General features: G+C 45.8%; 1 long non-coding RNA gene across 1 annotated transcript in view; it reads right to left on the bottom strand.

Annotated features, from left to right (window-relative positions):
* The window catches only part of LOC147113894 (uncharacterized), a 28,258-nt gene extending 2,648 nt beyond the window's left edge, over window positions 1-25,610 (bottom strand). The window contains exons 1-3 of the long non-coding RNA XR_015079302.1: window positions 25,479-25,610; window positions 19,033-19,149; window positions 1,204-1,346 (exon numbers count right to left, since the gene is read on the bottom strand). This is a non-coding gene — a long non-coding RNA (uncharacterized LOC147113894). The remainder of the gene's footprint in view (window positions 1-1,203; window positions 1,347-19,032; window positions 19,150-25,478) is intronic.
* Between the last annotated feature and the right edge of the window lie 630 nt (window positions 25,611-26,240).

Raw genomic sequence — 26,240 nt, 5'->3', positions numbered from 1 at the left:
AAACATCGCCGCGCCCGGGCGCTAGTTGCTTTGCGCCCCATTAGCACCCTCTTAATGCGCTAACGGAAGGTGCAAACCAACTAAATTTTTCCCCCATGGAGTCAGTGGCTCGGGAACGGAGTTTGTGGCGGGGACCGAAAACAATGGCTTTGGTCTTCCCAATATTTAATTGGAGAAAATTTCTGCTTATCAAGAACTGGAGTCGGACAAGCAGTCTGACAATTTAGAGACCGTGGCGGGGTTGAGAGAAGTGGTGGTGAGGTAGAGCTGGGTGTTATCAGCGTACATGTGGAAACTGATGCTGTGTTTTCAGATGATGTCACCAAGGAGCAGCATGTAGATGAGAAATAGGAGGGAGCCAAGGATAGAGGTTATGATGCGGGAACAGGAAGAGAAGCCATTGCAGGTGATTCTCTGGTTACGGTTAGATAGATAAGAATGGAACCAGGCGAGTACAGTCCCACCCAGCTGGACGATGGAGAGGCATTGGAGAAGGGTGGAATGGTCAACCATGTCAAAGGCTGCAGACAAGTCAAGAAGGATGAGGAGGAATAGTTTTCCTTTGTCACAGTCACAAAGGATGTAATTTGTGACTTTGAGGGCCGTTTCGGTACTGTGGCAGGGGCGAAAACCTCATTGGAGGGATTCAAATATGGAGTTGCGGGAAAAGATGAGCATGGATTTGGGAGGCGACATCACGTTCAAGGACTTTGGAGAGGAAAGGGAGGTTGGAGATGGGGCGGTAGTTTGCAAGGACGGAGGGGTCAACGGTTGTTTTTTTGAGGAGAGAGGTGATGACGGCAGATTTGAGGGAGAGGGGGGACAGTACCTGAGGAGAGAGAACTGGTAACAATGTCAGCTAACATGAGAGCCAGAAAAGAAAGTTGGGTGGTCAGCAGTTTGGTGGGAATAGGGTCGAGGGAGCAGGAAGTGGGTCTCTTGGACAAGATGTTTTTTTTTGCAACATTTGACATGGTATGATTCAGAATACCTTTATCGATTAAGCAGCCGTGGGGTTTGGGAAGCGGTGAGTATAGGAAGACAAATCAGCAAAAAGTAGGCTTCTGTCTATCATTAATTGATTTGGTCTCTTATGTGAGACAACAAAAACGACATGTTATAATGTATACCAGAAAACTACTTGTTGAGAAAACCCCTCCATTTTTTCAAGAAATTATATTTAGCAATAATCGGAATTTCTACCTGGTTCATTGTTACGACATGACTTGTGCAGGAACAGCCACCAGCTTTGAAAGGTATCGTTTTCCCATATGTGTACAGCAACATCATCTTCCACGGTCCAATTATTGATTTCTGAAACAAAAGCATCGTGACTTGGCCAAGATCTGTAACAAAGGGACATTTAAATTCTTCCCACCATTAAAAAAGAAAGATCTTGCATTTCTAAAGTGCCTTTCACCACTTCAGGACCTCCAAAACACTTCGCTGCCTGTAAATTACTGTCGGGAAACACAGCAGCAAAACTGCCTAGAGCAAGGCTCCACGAGCTGCAATTTGATAAATGACCAATTCAACTGCTTTTGTGGTGTGGGTTAAGGGATAAATATTCGCCAGTACACTTGAAAAATTTCCCTGCTCTTCCTTGAATAATACAGTGGGAACCATCTGAGAGGGCAGGCAGGACCTCAGTTTAACATCACATTCAAAAGCCCACACCTCCAAGCATGCGGCGCTCTCACAGTTCTGCTCTGGATTGTTACCAGAGATTATGTGCTGATGTTCTGAGGATTGATTTTTAACTGGGAGAATTTGGTGGGGATGGGGTTGGTGGGGGTGGGGGTGGGGGTGGGGGTGGGGAAAGTACAAAACACAATCGCTGGAGAAAAATTTGAGACCCCAGCTATTTGAACTCCTGGGTCTAATTAACATGCCATTAATCCTCTTCTCGCCAGTGTGGGGAAGGAGTTCCTTGTAGGAGTCCACTACCCAGAGGTCTGCTCCTTAAGTGGGGATTCTGCAAACTTGGTCCAATTTCGACAGCTGTTCTACCTGATTTCCTGGCTCACGTTTGCCTGTTCTAAGTCGGTGTGCACCATCCTACCAGCTGTAAAATGAAGCTGTGTATTCCTTAACCAATGGCCAGCTATCATTCTCAGACTCTGACGTGTGTCATTTCATCATTACTGTTTTTATGAGTCTGAAGTTCATCAGGAACCAAATGCAAATAATACTTTGGACTTAGAAAGGATGGTTCAGGGGAAACCAGAGAAGGGAGGCAAAAGTATTTTAGAAGAGAATCACTCAGTGAAGATGGCAGGGTTTTGTATTAAACCAGCACTATAGATTACACTGGGGTGGGGGGAGAGGGAGTGTGTTGTATCAGCATTTTATACATACAACAGGTAAATGCTGCAGATTGTATGGTTTATCCAAGCCAGCTTTCACTGATAATAAAAATACTGTGCAATGTGTGACCCCCCCAAGATAATCAAAAACATATTCCAGGAGATCACAGTGACCATGAGGTACAAACCCAAGTCCCACCGGCCTTCTGTATCCATTGAGATTAGACACAGTGAGGAACTGGTCCAGTTTCATTTTAATTCCATTTTAGATCGAGGTTGTACTAATCAAGTGCAGCAAACATTTTATTCAATAATTAAAGACTGCACTGCTATACTCCCAGGTTAAATTATCCATTGTGCATTCACAAGAAGGCCCAGTTAATTTTTGTACCAATTGCCCAGACAACTGGAATTGTATTTTTCTGCTAACACTCATCAGTCCTCTCCAGAACAACCAACCAGATTAGATACATGCACTGCCTGATATTGATCTGATGATTTCAGTACAATCCTGTTTGTTATTTATAAAAAGGGTATAAGCAGATAACACTATCAGTAAAAACAAAGAAAGTGCCATCCCTGAAATAGTTTGATATAGTTAACGAGTCACCTATTAACTCTAGCTCAGTGGATAGTACACAGTCTCCAAATTACGTAAACCTGCAATCCACTTTCCCCGTTTCCTTGGATCTTAAAATTATATTGAATCTCCCAAAGTTCTGTAAGTGGACTTCTGAAGGCCACTTGGGAAGCAAGAGCCCATTACATTGATGACAGGAGGATACAAGTGGTTGTGGTACTGGACTAGAAACTCAGAGGTTGCGAGTTTAAATCCCAGTGTGGCAAGTTGTGAAACTGAATTCAATAAAATCTGGTAATGATGGGCTGGCAGCAGGGGAAAAAATGACAATGAAAACTGTTGGATTGTTGTTAAAAACCCCAACTGGTTCACTACTGTCCTTCAGGGAAGGAACCCTCCACTGCTACCTGATTTGCCCTACATGTGGCTCCAATCCCACACCACATGCTTGACTCTTCACACCCTCAGGGCTACTAGGGATAGGTAATAAATGCTGCATTGCTAGTATCCCAAGAACAAATTTTTTTTAAACCCATAATAGTAGATGTGGCTCAACCCCAACTCTATTGCACGAGGGTGACATTGGACTGGACACTGGATATTCTGCCGCCTCTTTGAGAGAAGTTATCAATTTAATAACAATTTTATACTGTGGGCTTATGCCAGCAGGAATTTAATTGAGATGATCCAAACTCTCTTCGCTTGTTTTACACCCAGCAGAAAGAGATTTGCATCCATCAGCTTGGAATAGATTCTAGAAGTAAAAGGGCTGTATTCTGAAACACTGTACAGTCCTGCGTCGGAATGAAACAAATTTAAAGAATACAAAATACATGAGGTTGGATTCTGTGTATGTGTGGTCCTTGCCTGCCAGTCACACATATCAGAAAATCCCCCGCACACTGTCGACGATTTCATCCATTTTTCTGCCTAAATGTAAGATTTTGTCATCTGCTCCATGAACCTTTCTGCAGAAATGCGACAGACACTGCAAAATTGTTTCATCAACCCAGTTGTGAATATGGTACAGCACTTTATACACAGCACCCCACAAAAAGTAAGTGATTCTTAGAAATTCAAGGCCCACACCCCACGTTAACATGCTGGCATATTTATATATACTTCTGGTCAAAGATAGATCTCCTACCAGTTGAGAGGGCTATTTTTCAATATAAAGTATCTAGATCAAGTCCATTAATTTTGAATATGCATTGAAGATTCAATACACAAAGATCAATTGAATCCGGTTCATTATGAGTGTTTTTAAACTCAGTAGTGTAATCTGTTTTGCAAATGGAACACAGAGCCACATTTGAAGTGACGTGAGCAAAGTCAAAACACTCCAGATAGGTTCATTTGGGTCCAAAAGAGACCTTGAAGCACGTCAATGAATAGGGTTCAGCTTTAGTTCAAAGTGCTACTGCTTTATAGATTATTTTTAATAACCACACACCAGTTCTACTGAAGACTCTTAGATTATTGGAATGTTATACAACTAACTCTACTTTTGCACTTTATTGATAACTAAGCATGTAGTGGCTGAATTATTTCTTTAAAAAGGTCAAATTAAACACAGCTCACTTAATGGGCCAAATGTTACGTAAGAACATAAGAAATAGGAGCAGGAATAGGCCACTTGGCCCCTCGAGCCTGCTCCGCCATTCAATAAGATCATGGCTGATCTTCGGCTCAAAGCCACTTCCCCCGCCCACTCCCTATAACCCTTCACTCCCTTATCTTGCAAAAATCTGTCTATCTCCACCTTAAATGTATTTAATGACCCAGCCTCCACAGCTCTCTGGGGCAGAGAATTCCACAGATTTACGACCCTCTGAGAGAAGAAATTCCTCCTCATCTCAGTTCTAAAAGGGCAACCTTTTATTCTGAAACTATGCCTCCACGTTCTAGATTTCCCCACAAGGGGAAACATCCTCTCTGCATCTAGTATGATAGCAAAATACTGCAGATGCTGGAAATCCAAAATAACAACAGAAAATGCTGGAAAAACTCAGCAGGCCAGGCAACATCCGTGGAGAGAAATTAAAAGTCGACATTTCGGGTGAACCCTTTTTCAAAACTGGAAAGGAAATAAAATAGATCGAAGGCAGGGCTGCGATAGAACAAAAGAGAAGTAAAGAGACATTAAGAGGTATTCAAAACCAGACGAGATGGTAATAGGACAGAGGAGACAAAGATGGCTCAGATTAGGTGTGATGTGTACTGGCAGGATGAGAGACAGCTGCCATGTGGGAGAGAGAAAAAGGAAGGGGGGGGAGGGAAGACCCAAAACAGGGGTGGAAAAAATATATATATAAGTAAAAATGTAATAGGGGCCGAGCCCCCTACTTGTCGAGCCCCCTCAGTATCTTATATGTTTCAATAAGATCCCCTCTCATTCTTCTAAATTCCAATGAGTATAGGCCCAACCTGCTCAACCTTTCCTCATAAGTCAACCCCCTCATCTCAGGAATCAACCAAGTGAATCATCTCTGAACTGCCTCCAATGCAAGTACCTGTATATCCTTCCTTAAATAAGGAGACCAAAACTGTACGCAGTACTCAAGGCGTGATCTCACCAATACTCTGTACAGTTGTAGCAGGACTTCCCTGCTTTTATACTCCAACCACCTTGAAATAAAGACCAACATTCCATTTGCCTTTTTGATTACTTGCTGTACCTGCATGCTAACTTTTTGCGTTTCATGCACAAGGACCCCCAGGTCCCTCTGAACTGTAGCATTTTGTAATCTCTTCATTTAAATAATAATTTGCCTTTTTATTTTGCCTGCCAAAGTGGATAACCTCGCACTTTCCCACATTATACTCCATCTGCCAAATGTTTGCCCACTCACTTAGCCTGCCTATGTCCCTTTGCAGATTCTTTGAGTCCTCTGCACAACTTGCTTTCCCACCCATCTTTGTATCATCCGCAAACTTGGCTACATTACACTCGACCCCTTCATCCAAGTCATTAATGTAGATTGTAAATAGTTGAGGCCCCAGCACCGATCCCTGTGGCACCCCACTAGTTACCATTTGCCAACCGGAAAATTACCCATTTATCCCGACTCTCTGCTTTCTGTTAGTTAGCCAATTCTCTATCCATGCTAATATATTACCCCCAACTCCATGAGCTCTTATCTTACACAGTAACTTTTTATGTGGCACCTTATCGAATGCCTTCTGGAAATCCAAATACACCACATCCACTGACTCACCCTTATCCACCCTGCTCGTTACATCCTCGAAGAACTCCAGCAAATGTGTTGCTGTAGCAGGGCATCTAACGGCATCTGACATTAGTTAGACTTGCCCTTGCACATTTAGGTTTTTACATTTTTTGCGTGGCAAGTTGTTGAAAGTGCAAGGTGATAACGGCGCGGCATGGGAAACAGGACATTTGGGACAGGCCAAGCAACTGTGTGTCTCCTTAACCAATCAGATTGAAGCATTGTGAAATTAACAGTGGAAGGACAGAGAAGGAAGTGTAAGTTAGAGTGGGTGAATTCAATATCAAATCTGGTACAGAAAGAGAAATAAAGAGAGGGAAAGAAAGACTGGATTAAGAGAGAGAGAAAAGAGACAGAAAGAAAAAGATAAATTTTGTTACATTTTTTTAAATCTCCAACAATTAAAATCTGAAAGAATGAGACCCCACACTTGTAATAGATAATTTTCAGTGGCAGAGACATTGATTGGTGGTAATTAACACTTATCATGCCAATTAAGCATCAGGAAGACTGAAGCCATTGGGCTGGATTTTCATTGAGGAGGCGGGACTACAACTTTCGGGGTTGTAGTCCCGCCTCCATCGAGTTGTGGCCAACCCACATGATTTTCACTTGATTGACCTTGTTGAGCCCGCCCAGCGGGCTCAGCAGGCCAATTAAGGGCCACCCGGCAGCAGGTGATGTCACAGACAGACATTTCATCTGTCAAGAGCTTTTGACAGGAGAAATATCAGCGTTTCACAGCTGTTTGAAGCTGTCAAACACTGACAATCTGTACTCTAAGTTAATTCCTTCCTCTCAGGATGATTTAGAGATCTCTCTGGAACAGAAAGCTGAATGCTGCAGATTTTGACAGATCGCGGCCATTCTGCTTTCTGTGCCGGTGAGATGAGGGACTCCCGAGACCTGAAGGAAGGAAGGCTGTAAAGGTAAGTACTGTAGTGTATGTAACCTGTACCACCTTAAGAGGATACCTTAAGGTGATGGACTACTTTTTGATGGCTCCTGTACATTGTAGTACCGGTGGTGACCACACCGGTATATAAACCCTGTGGAGCAAAGTGTATTCCAGTTCAGCCCTGACCCTCAGTTACTAAAGACCTGTTTAAGTATTTCTGTAGTCTGTGTCCAGTTATTCAGCATAACTACATTTGAAAGCACAGACTCAACAGTGGCGACGAGTCTGATCTTACCTAGTGGCAGTTGCATCAAAGGAAGCTTCGCCTCTGAAACGGGCGTCGAACAAGGACATCCACCCTCAACATCCTGCTGGGCACTGCATAGCACGGGAGGCAATCGGGAACCCGGGTTGGGTTCTGGCAACGAAGTCTAACATCAGTGAACATCCCTTCGACGACAGCGGCGGGTAAGCCCGATCGAGCGGCACGGGGGGGAAGTCGGCCGAGTTGTCAGTAAGAGAAGGGGAGGGAAACGACGAAAAGGGCGGAGAACACGACCGCAGCTGGTGTCAGGGGCCGGACTGCAATCGGGGCAGAGACGCGCAGCAGCCAGAAAAGCGTTTATGTCCACAAGGACCGCAGGAGCGGCGGGGAACAAGAGCAGCAGCGTCGGGGAAAATAAAGGACCGCTGGGAGGCGAGAACGGCAACAGCGCAGTAATCGCCATTTTTAGTCGGCGGGGGAAGAAGACAAGCGCGGGAAAAGCCGCCATTTTGAAAAATAAAATAAAATAATAATCATAATCCGAAGGAAAGGAAACTCAACAAGGATGCCAAAAACGGGTAACATCACTGCTTTTGATAGCGATGTGGAAGATTGGGCCACTTATGTGGAACGCGTTGAAGTTTACTGTACAGCGAATGAGGTACCGGTGGATAAGAAAGCACTAACCCTATTAAACTCGATGGGTGCGAAGACGTACGGGTTATTAAGCAACCTTGTAACACCAGATAAACCAGTAGGAAAGAGTTTCGCGGATATTGTTACTATCCTGCAAGAGCATTTAAACCCCACGCCGCTGCTGATAGCGGAACGATTTAAATTCTACAAAAGAATTCAACTTAAAGAGGAAAGCAATGCTGAATTCTTAATCGAACTGCGCAAGTTATCAAAGTACTGTCAGTTCGGTACAGGACTAGCAGACGCACTGAGAGATAAGTTTGTGTGTGGGCTCCTAAGGGAAGGAACCCAGAAGCAACTGCTAGAGGAAAAGGATCTTACGCTGGACAAAGCTTTCAGCATTGCAGCATCGCACGAGGCAGCAGCACGAGGCACTGCAGAAATGCAGCAAAGGCCATTGGAATTCAGCACCAATGAAATGGCATTGGGCGCAGTAAAGTGCTAGCGTTGCGGAAGGACAACGCATGACCAGAACCAGTGCTGGTTCAAAGATAAAGAATGCAGGCAATGTGGCAAACTTGCTCACATAGCGAGAGTATGCCAGTCAGGAAAGAAGACCAGCAGCAAAAAGTCACCGCAGGAGAAGTACAAAAAAGTACACAAGGTGACAGAGAACAGTTCGGATGAACAGAAGACGGATTCAGACTCCAGCAGTAAGGAACTGGGTTGTCTAAAAATACATAATGTGGGTAACACAGCAGACCACCAAACTATCTGGGTCATGCTTCGGATAGCAGGAGTCCAAGTGAAGATGGAATTGGACACTGGATCGGCATTGACGGTCATGAATAAGCAAGATTACAAAAGGTTATTCTCACACATTCCCCTGAGGGATACGGAGATTGTATTGAAAACATACATGGGGCAAAGAGTATACCCCATCGGAAAGATAAAGGTAAATGTGGTCTACAATGGTAAAGAAAGTCAGGAAATGGACTTGTATGTGTTACCTGATGGAGGTCCGCCACTACTGGGACGGGAATGGATCCGGAGAATAAATGTGGACTGGCATTCCATACAAGCACTAACTGTAGATTCCTGTAAAGAGGACGACGTCAAACCTAAACGACTGTCCAACATATTGGACGATGCTAAGGAGGTGTTCCAACAGGGACTGGGAACACTGAAAGGAATTACGGCAAACATCAAGGTTGAAGAATATGCAAACCCAAAATTTTTCAAAGCCAGACCGGTACCTTATGCGATACGACCTGCTGTGGAAGCAGAGCTGGAAGGGCTAGAATGTTCAGGAGTACTGTCAAAGGTGGACTGGAGCGAATGGGCCACACCCATTGTTCCCGTCATGAAGCGTTCGTTGAGCAACAAGCCGGGGGAACCTGGGAAGGTTCGCATCTGTGGCGATTTCAAGATCACTGTTAATCCGGTTCTTCACATGGTGCAATATCCGCTTCCGCGGATTGAAGATATCTTCGCTTCGCTGTCTGGCGGGAAACACTTCACCAAGATAGACCTGGTGCAGGCGTACCTACAGGTGGAAGTTGATGAAGCATCACGCCAGTATCTCACGATCAACACACATAAGGGCTTATATCGGTATAATAGATTGGTTTTTGGAGTGGCATCGGCTCCAGCGATTTGGCAAAGGGCCATGGAGCAGGTATTGCAGGGAATTCCAGGCACACAATGCTACCTGGACGACATTCTGATTACAGGAGATGATGATAAGGAGCACCTCGCGAATTTGGAGCAGGTGCTCACCACATTGAAAGAATATGGACTCAGAGTTAATCGCCAGAAATGTGAGTTCTTTCAAAAGCGAATCTCGTACTGCGGCCACGTCATTGACCAGGAGGGGCTCCATAAGTCACCTGACAAGATCAAAGCTGTTGTAAAAGCTCCCGCTCCGGAAAATGTATCCCAGTTGAGGTCGTTCCTTGGGTTGGTTAACTATTACCACAAGTTTCTTCCAAATTTATCCACGGTGTTACACCCGCTGAACACTCTTTTGCAAATGGGAGTACCATGGAAGTGGAGCGAGAATTGTAAGCGGGCTTTTCAAAAAACCAAGGCACTGATCACCTCTAAGGAAGTGTTGGCTCACTTTAACCCAACGCTGCCTATTCGCTTAGCTTGTGATGCTTCTCCATATGGTATCGGGGCAGTGCTCTCACATAAGTTGCCAAATGGCTTGGAAAGGCCAGTCGCGTTCGCATCCAGATCATTGACCTCCGCAGAGCGCAACTATGCTCAGATAGATAGGGAGGCTCTCAGCCTCGTGTGGGGAGTTAAGAAATTTAACCATTACCTGCAAGGCCAAAAGTTTACGCTGCTGACAGATCACCAGCCGTTGGTTTCCATTTTTAACCCTAAGAAGGGTGTTCCGGTTATGACGGCACAGAGGCTTCAGAGATGGTCCCTTTTCCTAGGGGCACATCAATATGATATCGAATTCAAAGGTACAAAGCAACATGGTAATGCTGATGGGCTGTCGCGCCTGCCACTACCTACAGCGGAAGAGGCACCGGCAGTTGACCCTGTCGAGATATTTCACTCGACCATCATCGAATGCTTACCAGTCACCAATGCGAGTATTGAGAGAGAGACCCGAAACGACCCGACACTGTCTCGGGTCTACGATTTGACAGTGAAGGGATGGCCAGCACATGGCGACCCACTGTTACCAGCATTCTCAGCCAGACGAGAACAGCTGTCCATCTGTCAAGGAACATTGATGTATGGAACAAGGGTGATTATTCCTCCTAAATTAAGGGAGAGATTTCTGAAGGAACTGCATGAAGGTCATCTGGGGGGAGTCAAGATGAAAAGCCTTGCTAGGGCTTATGTGTGGTGGCCAGGTATCGACAAACAAATAGAGGATCTGACTAAAAGCTGCTCAGGGTGCCAAAAAGTTCAAAACGCACCTCCAATTGCACCGCTGCATCTGTGGGAATGGCCTTCAACCCCATGGCAACGTGTGCATATCGACTTTGCAGGTCCATTCATGGATTCCATGTTTTTGATAGCGGTAGACGCACATTCTAAATGGCCAGAAGTGATTAAGATGTCGACCACTACCTCTGAAAAGACGATCGCAGTTCTAAGAACCATATTTGCAAGGAATGGGTTGCCGGAACAAATATGTTCAGACAACGGACCACAGTTCGTGTCAGAAGAATTCCAGAAATTCATGAAAAAGAATGGGGTGAAACACTATACATCTGCCCCATATCATCCGGCTACCAATGGGTTGGCCGAGAGATTTGTACAAACGTTCAAAAAGGCGATAAAGGCCATGAGCGAAGACCATATTCCACTACAACACAAGGTGGACAATTTCCTGATGGCATATCGAAACGCCACGCATGCAGTGACAAATCAAAGCCCTGCCATAATGTTCTATAACAGGAGGTTGCGGTCCCGGTTGGATTTGTTAAAACCCAATGTGCGTAGGGAAGTCGAAAACAAGCAATTCCAGCACGTAAATAACAAGGCCACTCGGAGTTTCGAAATAGGACAACCAGTGTTGGCCAGGGACTATAGGAATGATAAATGGCAATCCGGAACAATTCGTGCCCGACAAGGACCCTTGATGTACACGGTAGACGTTGGAGAGAACGTAATACGACGTCATGCTGACCAACTTGTGGAATCGAGAACAAGGGTCGACCCCATGTCTACGGCAGAGACACCAGTTGAAGAAGTTTTTGAGCCTGTAGCATCTACCTCAGACTCGAACGTACATGATGATGTTCAATCCATAGGAGATCAAATGGATGAGTCACCCCAGCAACGAGAACCAGAGACCCCTGAAAGGCGTTATCCGGCCCGGATCAGGAGGCCTCCTCAGAGACTGAATCTTTGAACAGTTTTGTGTGAAAGTTGTATATATGTTATCCATGTAATGTTTAAATTGGGGTGTACACTGTTAAGCTAAAAGGGGAGGAATTGTAGTGTATGTAACCTGTACCACCTTAAGAGGATACCTTAAGGTGATGCACTACTTTTTGATGGCTCCTGTACATTGTAGTACCGGTGGTGACCACACCGGTATATAAACCCTGTGGAGCAAAGTGTATTCCAGTTCAGCCCTGACCCTCAGTTACTAAAGACCTGTTTAAGTATTTCTGTAGTCTGTGTCCAGTTATTCAGCATAACTACATTTGAAAGCACAGACTCAACAAGTACATGGAAGTAAAACTTCTTTAAACACTTTACACACACCAAACACACTTACCTCTGCACTCATGCACCCATCACTCACCTGAACACTGGACATCTCGACCCCTCCAAGCCCTTCATCCTGACGGCCCGCCTCGCTAACTTGGCGTGGTTTGGAGCCATCGGGAATCCCACACTTCACCAATAAAAATAGGGATTAGGCTAAAAACTGCCTGTTAACTACCTGTTAACAGGCAGTTAATTGGTACTAATCCCCTTCCTGCCTCGGGGAGGCGGGTCCCAGCACGGGTCGGGTACCCGCCTCCTTTGAAACTGGCATGAAGGCGGGTTGGGGGCGGGATGGGTTCGTGCCCCCCAATTTCAAGATTTTAACCCCCTACATGCCTCCAACCCCGCCTCCACGGCTCAATGAAAATCCTGCTCATTGTCTTCGGTTCACGCCACGAACTCCGTTCCCTTTCCACTGACTCAATCTCTCTCCCTGGCAACTGTCTAAAGCTGATCAAGTCTGTTCACAACCTTGGTGTCATATTTGATCGTGAATTGAGCTTCCTACCTCATATCCGTCCTATCACTAAGACCTCCCATTTCCACCTTCATAATATCGCCCGTCTCTGCCCTCAACTTATCTGCCTTTATCACGTCTAGACTTGACTATTCCAATGCACTCCTGGCCGACCTCCCTAGTTCTACCCTCCATAAACTTGAGGTCATCCAAACCTCTGTCGCCTGTGTGCTAACTCGTACCAAGTCCCGCTCACCCATCGCCCCAGTGCTTGCTGACCTGCATTGGCTCCCAGTTAAGCAATGCCTCGATTTTAAAATTCTTATTCCTGTTTTCAAATCCCTCCATGGCCTCGCCCCTCCTTATCTATGTAATCTCCTCCAGCCCTATAGCCTCTAGACCTCTGCACTCCACTCATTTTGGCCTTTTGAACATCCCCAATTTTAAATGCTCCACCATTGGCGGCCGTGTCTTCGGATGCCTAGGTCCTAAGCTCTGGAATTCCCTCCCTAAATCTCTCCGCCTCTCCACTTCTCTTTCCTCCTTTAAGACGCTCCTTAAAACCTACCTCTTCGACCAAGCTTTTGATCATCTATCCTAACTGTTAAGTCCGTGAATGATTGAGACACGGACTAGCAGGAGAGAAAACAAAACGATCTTTACTGGTGAAAGGCATAAACGAATCTAAACAACAGAGGCTCTCTAGCGCCTTTTATACAGAGGTGGTCACTGCCGGTACTGCAGTCTGAGACCAGTTATTCTCTTAAAGGTACATACACAACAATTCCTCCCCTTTTAGATAAACAGTACATAACATTCATTTAACAACTAATGATAACGAATTACAATCACAATTACTGTTGCTAGATACATTGGTTAAGTTTAAGCAATTATAAGTTCAGTCTTTGAGGAGGCTTCCTGATTCTGTCTGGATAACGCCTCTTTGGAGTATCAGGTTCTTCTGGCAATGTTGAGTCGGAATCAATGTCGTTGTTTGGTTCATCTTCCAATATTACCGGTTCTGCGGTAGCTGCAATTGGAACCTCGATTTCATTACCAGGTGTATCAGATCGTGGTGTGGAGTTGACGTTTTCCAGTGACTCTAGAATCTGGTCAGCATGGCGTCTTACAATGCTCTCCCCAACGTCCACGGTATACATGAGAGGTCCTTGTCGTGTACAAATCGTTCCTGGCTGCCATTTCTCAGTGCGGTAGTCCCGGGCCAAAACTTGTTGACCTATCTTAAAACTCCTGGTCGGCCTTTCATTCATATTCTGAAACTGCCTGTTCTCCACATCTCTTCGGACGTTTGGCTTAACCAAATCCAAGCGGCATCGTAGTCTTCGATTGAAGAACATCATGGCTGGAGTTTGGTTGGTAACCGCATGTGTCGCATTCCGGTAGGCAAACAAGAAGTTGACCACCTTGTGTTGTAGGGGTATATCTTCATTACACATTGCCTTGATAGCCTTCTTGAATGTTTGGACAAACCTCTCGGCCAATCCATTAGTGGCTGGATGATATGGGGCAGATGTGTAATGCTTAACACCATTGTTCTTTAAGAACCTCCGGAACTCTTCAGACACAAACTGTGGTCCATTGTCAGAGCGAATCTGTTCAGGCAGCCCATTCCTGGCGAATATGGTTCGTAAGACTGTGATAGTTTTTTCTGTGGTGGTTGAGGACATTTTTATTACCTCTGGCCACTTTGAATGTGCATCCACCGCAATTAAAAACATCGAGTCCATGAAGGGACCAGCAAAATCAATGTGCACCCTTTGCCATGGAGATGAGGGCCACTCCCATGGATGCAGAGGAGCTTGTGGTGGGGCGTTTTGGACCTTCTGGCATCCTGCACAGCTCTTGGTCATCTCTTCAATTTCTCTATCGATTCCCGGCCACCACACAAACGCTCTGGCTAAGTTCTTCATTTTTACCCCACCCAGATGACCCTCATGAAGCTCATTGAGCACTCTATCCATCAACTTAGGTGGAATTACTACTCTGGATCCACACATCAAGGTTCCTCTGCACACTGACAGCTGTTCTCTTCTTGGCAAAAATGCTGGCAGCAGTGGTTCGCCATGTGCTGGCCATCCCTTCACCGTTAAATCATAGACCCGTGATAGTGTCGGGTCATTCTGTGTTTCCTTTTCTATGTTTGCATTCGTCACAGGGAGACATTCGACTATGGTCGAGTGGAATAACTCCATTGGATCCACTGCAAGGACTTCTTCTTCCACCGTCGGCAACGGTAGACGTGACAATCCATCAGCATTTCCATGCTGTTTAGTTCCCCTGTACTCGATGTCATATTGGTGTGCCCCTAGGAAAAGGGACCACCTCTGCAGCCGTTGTGCTGTCATTATCGGTACGCCCTTCTGAGGGTTGAAAATGGAGACAAGAGGTTGATGATCGGTTAGTAGAGTAAATTTTTGACCGTGCAGATAGTGATTGAACTTCTTCACCCCCCACACTAGGCTGAGGGCCTCTCTGTCAATCTGGGCGTAGTTACGCTCGGCAGAAGTTAACGAGCGTGACGCAAAAGCTATCGGCCTCTCCAAACCATCAAGGAATTTATGTGACAGTACCGCCCCAATGCCGTAGGGAGACGCATCACACGCCAGCCTGATTGGCAGTGCTGGGTTGTAGTGAGCCAATACTTCCTTCGAAGTGATTAAGTCCTTACTCTTCTGAAAAGCACGTTTACAATCATCGCTCCATTTCCATGCTACCCCCGTTCGTAGCAGGGCGTTCAGTGGATGCAGAATTGTCGACAAATTCGGCAAAAACTTATGATAGTAATTCACCAACCCGAGGAATGACCTCAGTTGCGACACATTTTCAGGCGCTGGGGCCTTAACAACCGCTTCAATTTTGTCAGGGGACTTATGTAACCCCTTTTCATCAATCACGTGGCCACAATACGATATCTGTTTCTTAAAAAATTCGCACTTGGGACGGTTGGCTCGCAGCCCATGTTCCCGTAGTCTAGTGAGCACCTGTTCTAGGTTGTTAAGGTGTTCACTGTCATCTTCACCTGTTACAAGGGTGTCGTCCAAGTAACACTGAGTCCCCGGAATCCCTTGCAGGACTTGTTCCATCGCTCGTTGCCATATCGCCGGAGCCGATGCTACTCCGAATACCAATCGATGATACTGGTAAAGACCTTTGTGAGTGTTTATCATGAGATACTTCCTAGAGGACTCTTCAACCTCCATCTGCAAATATGCTTTTGCTAGGTCAATTTTTGTAAAACGCTTCCCTCCAGACAGTGAGGCGAAGATGTCTTCTATCCTTGGAAGAGGATACTGTACTGTGTGAAGGACAGGGTTCACCGTCACCTTGAAATCCCCACAGATGCGAATCTTCCTTGGCTCTCCGGGCTTATTGCTTAACGTTTTCTTCATGACAGGAATGATGGGTGTCGCCCACTCGCTCCAGTCGACCTTAGACAACACGCCCGCCTTCTCCAGATTCTCCAGCTCTGCCTCGACGGCTGGGCGAATTGCATATGGTACCGGTCTTGCTTTGAAAAACTTGGGAACTGCATTCTCTTCTATTTTTATCGAGGCAGTTACGCCTTTAAGCGTGCCCAGTTCTTGTTGAAATACCTCTTTGGCGTTAGCTAAGATTGTTGACAATCGTCCAGGAGTGACGTCTTCATCCTTTTTACCGTCCACCGTCATTGCATGAATGGAATGCCAATCTAAGTTTATCTTCCTGATCCACTCCCGTCCCAATAACGGTGGTCCACCATTTGGCAGTATGTAGAGATACAATTTCCGTATTTTCTTGCCATTGTATTCGACAGGCACCCTTATTTTTCCTCTGGGGTATACTTTTTGCCCCGTATACGTCGTCAAGACGATGGATGTCTCTCTCAAGGGTATGTGTGAAAATAGCCGCTCATAGTCTCGTTGATTCATGACGGTTAGCGCTGATCCTGTATCCAATTCCATTTTAACTTGGGACCCTGCTATCGTGAGGGTGACCCAAATGGTTCGGTGATCCTCTTTTGCGATTACATTGTGAAGTTTGAGACAGCTTAATCTCCTGTTCTCGGATTCACTATCGCTCATCTGGTCTTCGGAACTACTGTCCGTCATCTTTTGTACTTTCTTGTACGGTTCCTTAGTAGCCTTTTTGTTGTTGCTGGTCTTCTTCCCAGACCTACAAACTCATGCAATGTGTCCAATCTTCCCGCATTGTCTGCATATTTTGTCTTCGGACCAGCAGTCCTTCTGGTCATGGTAAGTTCTGCCGCAGCGATAACATTTTGCAAATCCCCGTGTCATTTCGTGGGTGCTGTATTCCTGTAGTTTTTGTTGAATTTCTGCAGCTCCCCTGGCTGCTGCTTCATACGATAATGCCACGCTGAAAGCCTTATCTAGCGTGAGCTCTTTTTCTGCGAGTAACTTCTTCTGTGTTCCTTCACTCAGGAGTCCACAGACAAATTTGTCCCGTAGGGTATCTGCCAGTCCTGCTCCGAACTGGCAGTGCTTTGATAGCTTGCGTAGTTCCGTAAGATACTCAGCATTGCTCTCATCTTTGTGCTGAGTTCTCCTGTGGAATTTAAATCTTTCTGCTATCAACAGCGGTGCAGGGTTTAAGTGCTCCTGTAGAACAGCAACAATTTCATTAAAACTCTTCGCCTTCGGTTTGGCTGGAGTAATCAGATCCCGCAATAGGCCGTACGTTCTAGCGCCCATTACGTTTAACAATATTGATGCCTTTTTCCCCTCCGCTATTTCATTTGCCTCGAAATATACCTCGACTCTTTCCACATACGTGGTCCAGTCCTCTAATGTATTATCAAAAGCAGTGATACAGCCAGTCTTCGGCATCTTGCAAATCTAAAATGGCGTCTCCCGCGCTTTGCCTTCTTCCCCGATTTAACAAAATGGCGCCTCCCGCGCTTTGTCTTCTTCCCCGCTATTGTTAGCGCTGCTTTCCACGGTTTCCTGCGCGTTAAATATTAATTCGTTTTCTTTTATTATCTTCCCGTCGTGGAGCGGACCCTCTGGGACACTTCCCTCCCTCTTCTGAGGTCCGAACGCTGCCCAGCTTCGAAACACCGGCCGCGCCCTGTATGCTCCACCCTCTCTCTCTCTCCTTGCTTCCTGACTCGCTGCCCGGCCCCGCTGAAAGGCCACCCGATCGAGCTTCAGCCTGCCGCAGCCCAGGAAAGATCAGAGCACTACCTGCCACCAGCCCGACTAGCTGGGAAACCACGGACCGAGGAACCCAGCCTGGCTCTGGCCAGTCTCTCCTGCAAGTTTTGAACTCGATGATTGACGGTCGACGCCCGTTTCTCGAGTTTCAATGGCCTATTTTTTTTTCTTCTTTCTTCTGGCTCCGACCTTCAACAACGTTGTCGGAGCTGTTGCTGAGTTGCAGGTAAGTTCGTTTCTAACTCGTCGCCAGTGTTAAGTCCATGAATGATTGAGACACGGACTAGCAGGAGAGAAAACAAAACGATCTTTACTGGTGAAAGGCATAAACGAATCTAAACAACAGAGGCTCTCTAGCGCCTTTTATACAGGGGTGGTCACTGCCGGTACTGCAGTCTGAGACCAGTTATCCTTTTAAAGGTACATACACAACACTAACATCTCCTTATATGGCTCGGTATCAAATTTTGATTTTTTGATAACACTCCTGTGAAGAGCCTTGGGATGTTTAATTACGTTAAAGGTGCTATATAAATATAAGTTGTTGTTAAAAGGGTACATAGACTGGAATGGACAAGACTTAACTTTCTGTGGCGAGTTTAGTTCATATCTACCGTGCAAATACAGTAACTGGTGAGGCAGATGTGAGATGCCATTTTCGGCAGAGCGGCACAACTCAGACAGTAACTTTTGGATTTTTGAGTTTAACCGTGCATCTACCCCTCGCCTGAAGTTGCTGAACCATTTGCGCATAAATAATGGCAAGTGCCATTAGCCTCACCATTATTTTGACAGGAAAATCTGGGCCAATATTCTGGTCAACAACATGTTCTGTATTTTAAAAGTAGCACTGTTTCCACCGAACAGTGCTTGTCAAACTGTCTCAATAATATTTGTATGCAGGCCTCTCAAACAACGCTGTCTCTAACATAGTGATATAATTTTATTGATTGTAGCATCCCAGAAGATTTTTTTCATAGCTCACTAGTATATAACCATCCTGCAAAAACTACCAACAGTTTGTCCTTCAATAGATATTGTATCCATTGTAGCACATGTTTTCCCAGCAGGCAACACAGTAAATGTAAAATGGGTTTTCAGATCAGGCTGTTCCGGGACCAGCCCTTGAACCTCCTGAGTGCAGCAATCTGAAGCTCTAACAGCTCAATGTGAAGAAATACTTTGAACATCAGCTCGGTGATGGATATAAAAGACTGGTTTGTAGGAAAGTTGCGAACCTTCATCTCCTTTCCAGCTTTTGTGTCCTCCAGGTTACTACCCACCTGTCCTTCAGTGCTAGTGAGGTCTGTGGTTGACCTGGATGCTATGGGGTCTCCACTTTCTATCGCCATCTGCTGTTAAAAAATGAAACATTTATTTTAAAAACATGGTAGAGTAATCTGTCAATCAGGCCTGTTAGAATTAACATGGAAACAACTGTTTCAGGGAATATTTATATATTTGGTGACCAACCCAACCCCAGTATTGCAAAATGTTCATTAATAAATATCTGTCACAGGAGAGGAGAAATTATGGGAAGTGGCACTGGATAAGAAATATTTAGTAATGTTGTTTGATTATGAACCATATTAGTTCAGTCACTATTTCCACATCTTTTGAAACTAGTGCCTTAAACTTAAAGGCAATTACAAAGGTATGAAGACAGAGTTGGCTAAAGTGGACTGGGAAAATAGGTTAAAGGGTAAGACGGTGGATAAGCAGTGGCAGATTTTTAAGGAGATATTTCATAACTCTCAGCAAAGGTATATTCCAGTGAGAAAGAAAGACTCTACGAGAAGGATGAACCATCCGTGGCTAACTAAGGAAGTTAAGGCTGGTATCAAATTGAAAGAAAAGGCATACAATGTTGCAAAGATTAGTGATAAGCCAAAAGATTGTTAAATTTTTAGAAACCAGCAAAGGATGACTAAAAAAAAAATAGAGGGAGAAGATAGATTATGAGAGTAAACTAGCAAGAAATATAAAAAAAGAAAGTAAAAGCTTCTACAGGTATATAAAAAGGAAGAGAGTAGCTAAAGTAAATGTTGGTCCCTTAGAGGATGAGACTGGGGAATTAATAATGGGAAATAGGAAAATGGCAGAGACTTTGGACAAATATTTTGTATCTGTCTTCACAGTAGATTCCAAACCTCGGGAGATTTCAAAGGTGAGCAAGAGCAGCTGGAGAGCGCCAAACCTCGGGAGATTTCAAAGGTGAGCGAGAGCGGATGGTGAGCACCAAACCGTGGGAGATTTCAAAGGTGAGCAAGAGCGGCTGGAGAGCGCCAAACCTCGGGAGATTTCAAAGGTGAGTGAGAGCGGCTGGAGAGCGCCAAACCTCGGGAGATTTCAAAGGTGAGCGAGAGCGGCTGGAGAGCGTCAAACCTCGGGAGATTTCAAAGGTGAGCGAGAGCGGCTGGTCAGCACCAAACCTTGGGAGATTTCAAAGGTGAGCGAGAGTGGCTGGAGAGCGCCAAACCTCGGGAGATTTCAAAGGTGAGCGAGAGCGGCTGGAGAGCACCAAACCTCGGGAGATTTCAAAGGTGAGTGAGAGCGGATGGTGAGCACCAAACCTCGGGAGATTTCAAAGGTGAGCGAGAGCGGCTGGAGAGCACCAAACCTCGGGAGATTTCAAAGGTGAGCGAGAGTGGCTGGAGAGCGCCAAACCTCGGGAGATTTCAAAGGTGAGTGAGAGCGGATGGTGAGCACCAAACCTCGGGAGATTTCAAAGGTGAGCGAGAGCGGCTGGAGAGCACCAAACCTCGGGAGATTTCAAAGGTGAGCGAGAGCGGCTGGAGAGCACCAAACCTCGGGAGATTTCAAAGGTGAGCGAGAGCGGCTGGAGAGCGCCAAACCTCGGGAGATTTCAAAGGTGAGCGAGAGTGGCTGGAGAGCGCCAAACCTTGGGAGATTTCAAAGGTGAGCGAGAGTGGCAGCAGCGGGGCTATAAAAGTCCCAGAGACCAGGTAAGGTTTACCAGTCTCCAGTCTGGGAACTCGGAGGGAAGGAGAGAGGTAAAAAGTAATCCAAGTGTGATGTCACCAGAAAGCGGGTAAGTGATTGGTTGGTAAGTATTTCTCCCTTTTTAAGCTTAAATCTCTTTGGTTCATAGTTTCTAAGGTGCGATATTCATCATCTAGAATCGGGACAGAGGGTATTTAAAAATAATATCAAATTTAATTAATTACATAGAATGGGAGATCAGGTGATGTGTTGCTGCTGCAATATGTGGGAGCTGGTGGACACCATTGATGCTCACGGTGATCACATTTGCAGTAAGTGTTGGCTGCTCAAGGAATTCCGGCTCCGTGTTGAAGAGCTGGAGTCCGAGCTTCAAACACTGAGACACATCAGGGAGGGGGAGAGTTACCTGGACTCTGTGTATCACGAGGTAGTCACACCAATTAGATTAATGAATTCAGATGTAGTCCGTGGCCAGGGTCAGGATGGTGTGACTAGAAGTGAGGCAGGTACGGGGATCCAGGAGGTAGTGTTGGAGGAGCCGCAACCCTTGCACTTGTCCAACAGGTTCGAGGCTCTAACTCCCTGTGAGGATGGGAACAGGGACTGCGGGGAGGATGAGCAACCTGGCCACAGCACCGTGGAGCGGGGGGCCATTCAAGTGGGGGGAGTTAAAAGAAATGTTGTAGTGGTAGGGGATAGTATCGTTAGGAGAGCGAGAGTCCCGAAGGCTGTGTTGCCTGCCCGGTGCCAGGGTTAAGGACATCTCCTCTGGACTGGAGAGAAACTTGGAGTGGGAGGGGGAGGATCCAGTTGTCGTGGTCCATGTTGGTACCAACGACATAGATAGGACAAGGAAGGAGGTTCTGCTGAGGGAGTTTGAGCAGCTAGGGGCCAAATTAAAAAGCAGAACCACAAGGGTAATAATCTCTGGATTATTACCTGAGCCACGAGCGAATTTGGCTAGGACAAATAAAATTAGAGAGTTAAATGCGTGGCTCAAAGACTGGTGTGGGAGAAATGGGTTTTGCTTCCTGGGACACTGGCACCAGTACTGGGGCAGGAGGGAGCTGTTCCGTTGGGACGGGCTTCACTTGGCCAGTGCTGGGACTAGAGCCCTGGCGGATCATATAACTAGGGCTGTAGAGAGGGATTTAAACTAACTAGTGGGGGGGAGGTTCCTAGAGAGCAAATAATAAAAATGACAAAAGAGAAGGTCATAGACTTAGGTAGCAGTGGGGAAATTAAAAACCAGAGCGTGTCAGGAAGGGGCAGAAGGTATGGAGTAAAAGGTAAAGTAATAAAAAGGGCAAAAGCAGGAACTAAGTGTCACAAAACATATTTGAAAGTTCTCTATCTGAATGCACGTAGCATTTGTAACAAAATAGACGAGTTAATGGCACAAATAACTACATATGGGTATGATCTTGTGGCCATTACAGAAACATGGCTGCAGGGTGACAATGCCTGGGAATTAAACATACCAGGTTATTTAACGATCAGGAAGGACAGGCAGGAAGGAAGGGGAGGTGGGGTGGCTATGTTAATAAAGGAAGGAATCACTGTAATACAGAGAAATGATATTGGGTCAAAAGATCAGGATAATGAAACAGTTTGGGTGGAGATAAGGAATAATAAGGGGAAAAAAACACTAGTGGGCGTAGTCTATAGGCCTCCGAACAGTTGCAACTCTGTTGGACGGAGTATCAATCAGGAAATAGTTGAGGCTTGTAATAAAGGAACATCTATAATTATGGGGGATTTTAACTATCATATTCATTGGACAAATCAAATTGGGCAGGGCTGCCTTGAGGATGAGTTCATTGAGTGTATTAGGGATGGGTTTCTTGAGCAGTATGTAACTGAACCGACCAGGGGGCAAGCAACCTTAGATCTGGTCCTGTGTAACGAGACAGGATTAATTAAAAATGTCCTAGTAAAGGATCCCCTTGGAATGAGTGACCATAACATGGTTGAATTCCATATTCAATTAGAGGGTGAGAAGGTTGGATCTCAAACAAGCGTGCTAAGCTTGAATAAAGGAGACTATGAAGGTATGAGAGCGGAATTGAGTAGAGTGGATTGGGAAAATAGATTAAAGGGTAAGACGATACATGATCAGTGGTGTACATTTAAGGAGTTATTTGACAACTTCCAAAAAAAAAATATTCCACTGAGAAGAAAAGGGTGTAAAAGAAAAGACAGCCATCCGTGGATAAGTAAAGAAATTAAGGATAGTATTCGAATAAAAACAAGGGCATATAAGGTAGCCAAATCTAGTGGGAGGATAGAGGATTGGGAAAACTTTAAAAGACAGCAAAAAATAACAAAAAGATTGATTAAGAAAGGGAAGATAGATTATGAAAGTAAATTAGCAAAAAATATAAAAACAGATAGTAAAAGTTTTTATACTTATATAAAAAGAAAAAGGGTGGCTAAAGTAAATGTTGGTCCCTTAGAGGATGAGGCCGGGAAATTAATGGTGGGAAATATGGAGATGGCAAAAACACTGAATGAATATTTTACATCAGTCTTTACAGTAGAAGACACTAAGAATATCCCAACACTGGACAAACAGGGGGCTATAGCGGGGGAGGAGCTAAACACGATCAAAATCACTAAGGAAGTGGTACTCGGTAAAATAATGGGACTCAAGGCGGATAAATCACCTGGACCTGATGGCTTACATCCTAGGGTCTTGAGGGAAGTGGCGGTAGGGATTGTGGATGCATTGGTAATAATTTTCCAGAACTCCCTGGACTCAGCAAAGGTCCCGGCAGACTGGAAAACTGCTAATGTAACACCCTTATTTAAAAAGGGCAGGAGACAGAAGGCTGGAAACTATAGACCGGTTAGCCTAACATCTGTGGTAGGTAAAATTTTGGAGTCCATTATTAAGGAGACAGTAACAGGACATTTGGATAAACATAATTTAATAGGACAAATTCAGCATGGTTTTATGAAGGGGAAGTCATGTTTGACAAATTTGCTGGAGTTCTTTGAGGAAGTAACATATAGGGTGGATCAAGGGGAACCAGTGGACGTAGTGTATTTAGACTTCCAAAAGGCATTTGACAAGGTGCCACATAAAAGATTATTGCTTAAGATAAAAAATCACGGGATTGGGGGTAATATTCTGGCATGGATAGAGGATTGGCTATCTAACAGAAGGCAGAGAGTTGGGATAAATAGACTGGCAATCAGTAACAAGTGGTGTTCCGCAGGGGTCAGTGCTGGGTCCCCAACTCTTTACAATCTATATTAACGATTTGGAGGAGGGGACCGAGTGTAACATATCAAAGTTTGCAGATGATACTAAAATGGGAGGGAAAGTAGTGAGTGAGGAGGACATAAAAAACCTGCAACGGGACATAGACAGGCTAAGTAAGTGGGCAGAGATTTGGCAGATGGAATACAATACTGGAAAGTGTGAGGTTATGCACTTTGGCAGGAAAAATCGTAGAGCAAGTTATTATCTTAATGGTAAGAAACTGGAAAGTACTGAAGTACAAAGGGATCTGGGGTCCTGGTGCACGAAACTCAAAAGGTTAGTATGCAGGTGCAGCAAATGATTAAGAAAGCCAATGGAATGTTGGCTTTCATTGCTAGGGGGATAGAATATAAAAATAGGGAGGTATTGCTTCAGTTGTACAAGGTATTGGTGAGACCGCACCTGGAATACTGCGTACAGTTTTGGTGTCCATACTTAAGAAAGGACATATTGCTCTCGAGTCAGTACAAAGAAGGTTCACTCGGTTAATCCCGGGGATGAGGGGATGGACATGTGAGGAGAGGTTGAGTAGATTGGGACTCTACTCATTGGAGTTCAGAAGAATGAGAGGCGATCTTATTGAAACATATAAGATTGTGAAGGGGTTGGATCGGGTGGATGCGGGGAGGATGTTCCCGATGATGGGTGAAACTAGAACTAGGGGGCATAGCCTTAGAACAAGGGGCTGCTCTTTCAAAACTGAGATGAGGAGGAACTACTTCACTCAGAGGGTGGTAGGTCCATGGAATATGCTGCCCCAAAAAGCTGTAGAAGCTACATCATTACATACATTTAAAACAGAAATAGACAGTTAACCAGAAGTAAAGGGAATTAAGGGTTACGGGGAGCGGGCAGGAATTTGGACATGAGTCTAGGTTCGGATCGGTCATGGCCCTGTGGGTAGCGGAGCGGGCCCAGGGGCCGTGTAGCCTGATCCTGCTCCTATTTCATGTGTCTAATTCTGTTAGATTCAGGAGATGGTTCTGTGATAGTAGATTGGCGGTTAGGATCAGATCAGCCATGATCTTATTGAATGGCGGAGCAGGCTCGAGGGGTCGATTGGCCTACTCCTGCTCCTATTTCTTATGCTCTTATGTTCTTATGAGAGTGGCTGGAGAGCACCAAACCTCGGGAGATTTCAAAGGTGAGCGAGAACAGCTGGAAAGCGCCAAAGCTCAGGAGATTTCAAAGGTGAGTGAGAGCGGCTGGAGAGCGCCAAACCTCAGGAGATTTCAAAGGTGAGCGAGAGCGGCTGGAGAGCCAAACCTCGGGAGATTTCAAAGGTGAGCGAGACCGGCTGGAGAGCGCCAAACCTCGGGAGATTTCAAAGGTGAGCAAGAGCGGCTGGAGAGCGCGAAACCTCGGGAGATTTCCAAGGTGAGCGAGAGCGGCTGGAGAGCCTAACCCCAGGAGATTTCAAAGGTGAGCGAGAGCTGCTGGAGAGCGCCAAACCTCGGGAGATTTCCAACGTGAGCGAGAGCGGCTGGAGAGCGCCAAACCTCAGGAGATTTCAAAGCTGAGCGAGAGAGGCTGGAGAGCGCCAAACCTCGGGAGATTTCCAAGGTGAGCGAGAGTGGCTGGAGAGCGCCAAACCTCGGGAGATTTAAAGGTGAGCGAGAGCGGCTGGTGAGCACCAAACCTCGGGAGATTTAAAGGTGAGCGAGAGCGGCTGGAGAGCGCCAAACCTCGGGAGATTTCAAAGGTGAGCGAGAGCGGCTGGAGTGCGCCAAACCTCGGGAGATTTAAAGGTGAGCGAGAGCGGCTGGAGAGCACCAAACCTCGGGAGATTTCCAAGGTGAGCGAGAGTGGCTGGAGAGCGCCAAACGTCGGGAGACTTCAAAGGTGAGCGAGAGCGGCTGGAGAGCATCAAACCTCGGAGATTTCAAAGGTGAGCGAGAGTGGCTGGAGAGCGCCAAACCTCAGGGGATTTCAAAGGTGAGCGAGAGCGGCTGGAGAGCGCCAAACCTCGGGAGATTTCAAAGGTGAGCGAGAGCGGCTGGAGAGCGCCAAACCTCGGAGATTTCAAAGGTGAGCGAGAGTGGCTGGAGAGCGCCAAACCTCGGGAGATTTGAAGGTGAGCGAGAGTGGCTGGAGAGCGCCAAACCTCGGGAGATTTAAAGGTGAGCGAGAACGGCTGGAGAGCACCAAACCTCGGGAGATTTCAAAGGTGAGCGAGAGCGGCTGGAGAGCGCCAAACCTCGGAGATTTCCAAGG

The sequence above is a fragment of the Somniosus microcephalus genome, chromosome 8 (genome assembly GCF_052327205.1).
Source record: "Somniosus microcephalus isolate GS21.2 chromosome 8, FLI_Smic_1.0, whole genome shotgun sequence".
NCBI lineage: Eukaryota > Metazoa > Chordata > Chondrichthyes > Squaliformes > Somniosidae > Somniosus > Somniosus microcephalus.
Note: the sequence above shows the minus strand (reverse complement) of the source record. Positions and strands in the feature narration are given on the sequence as shown.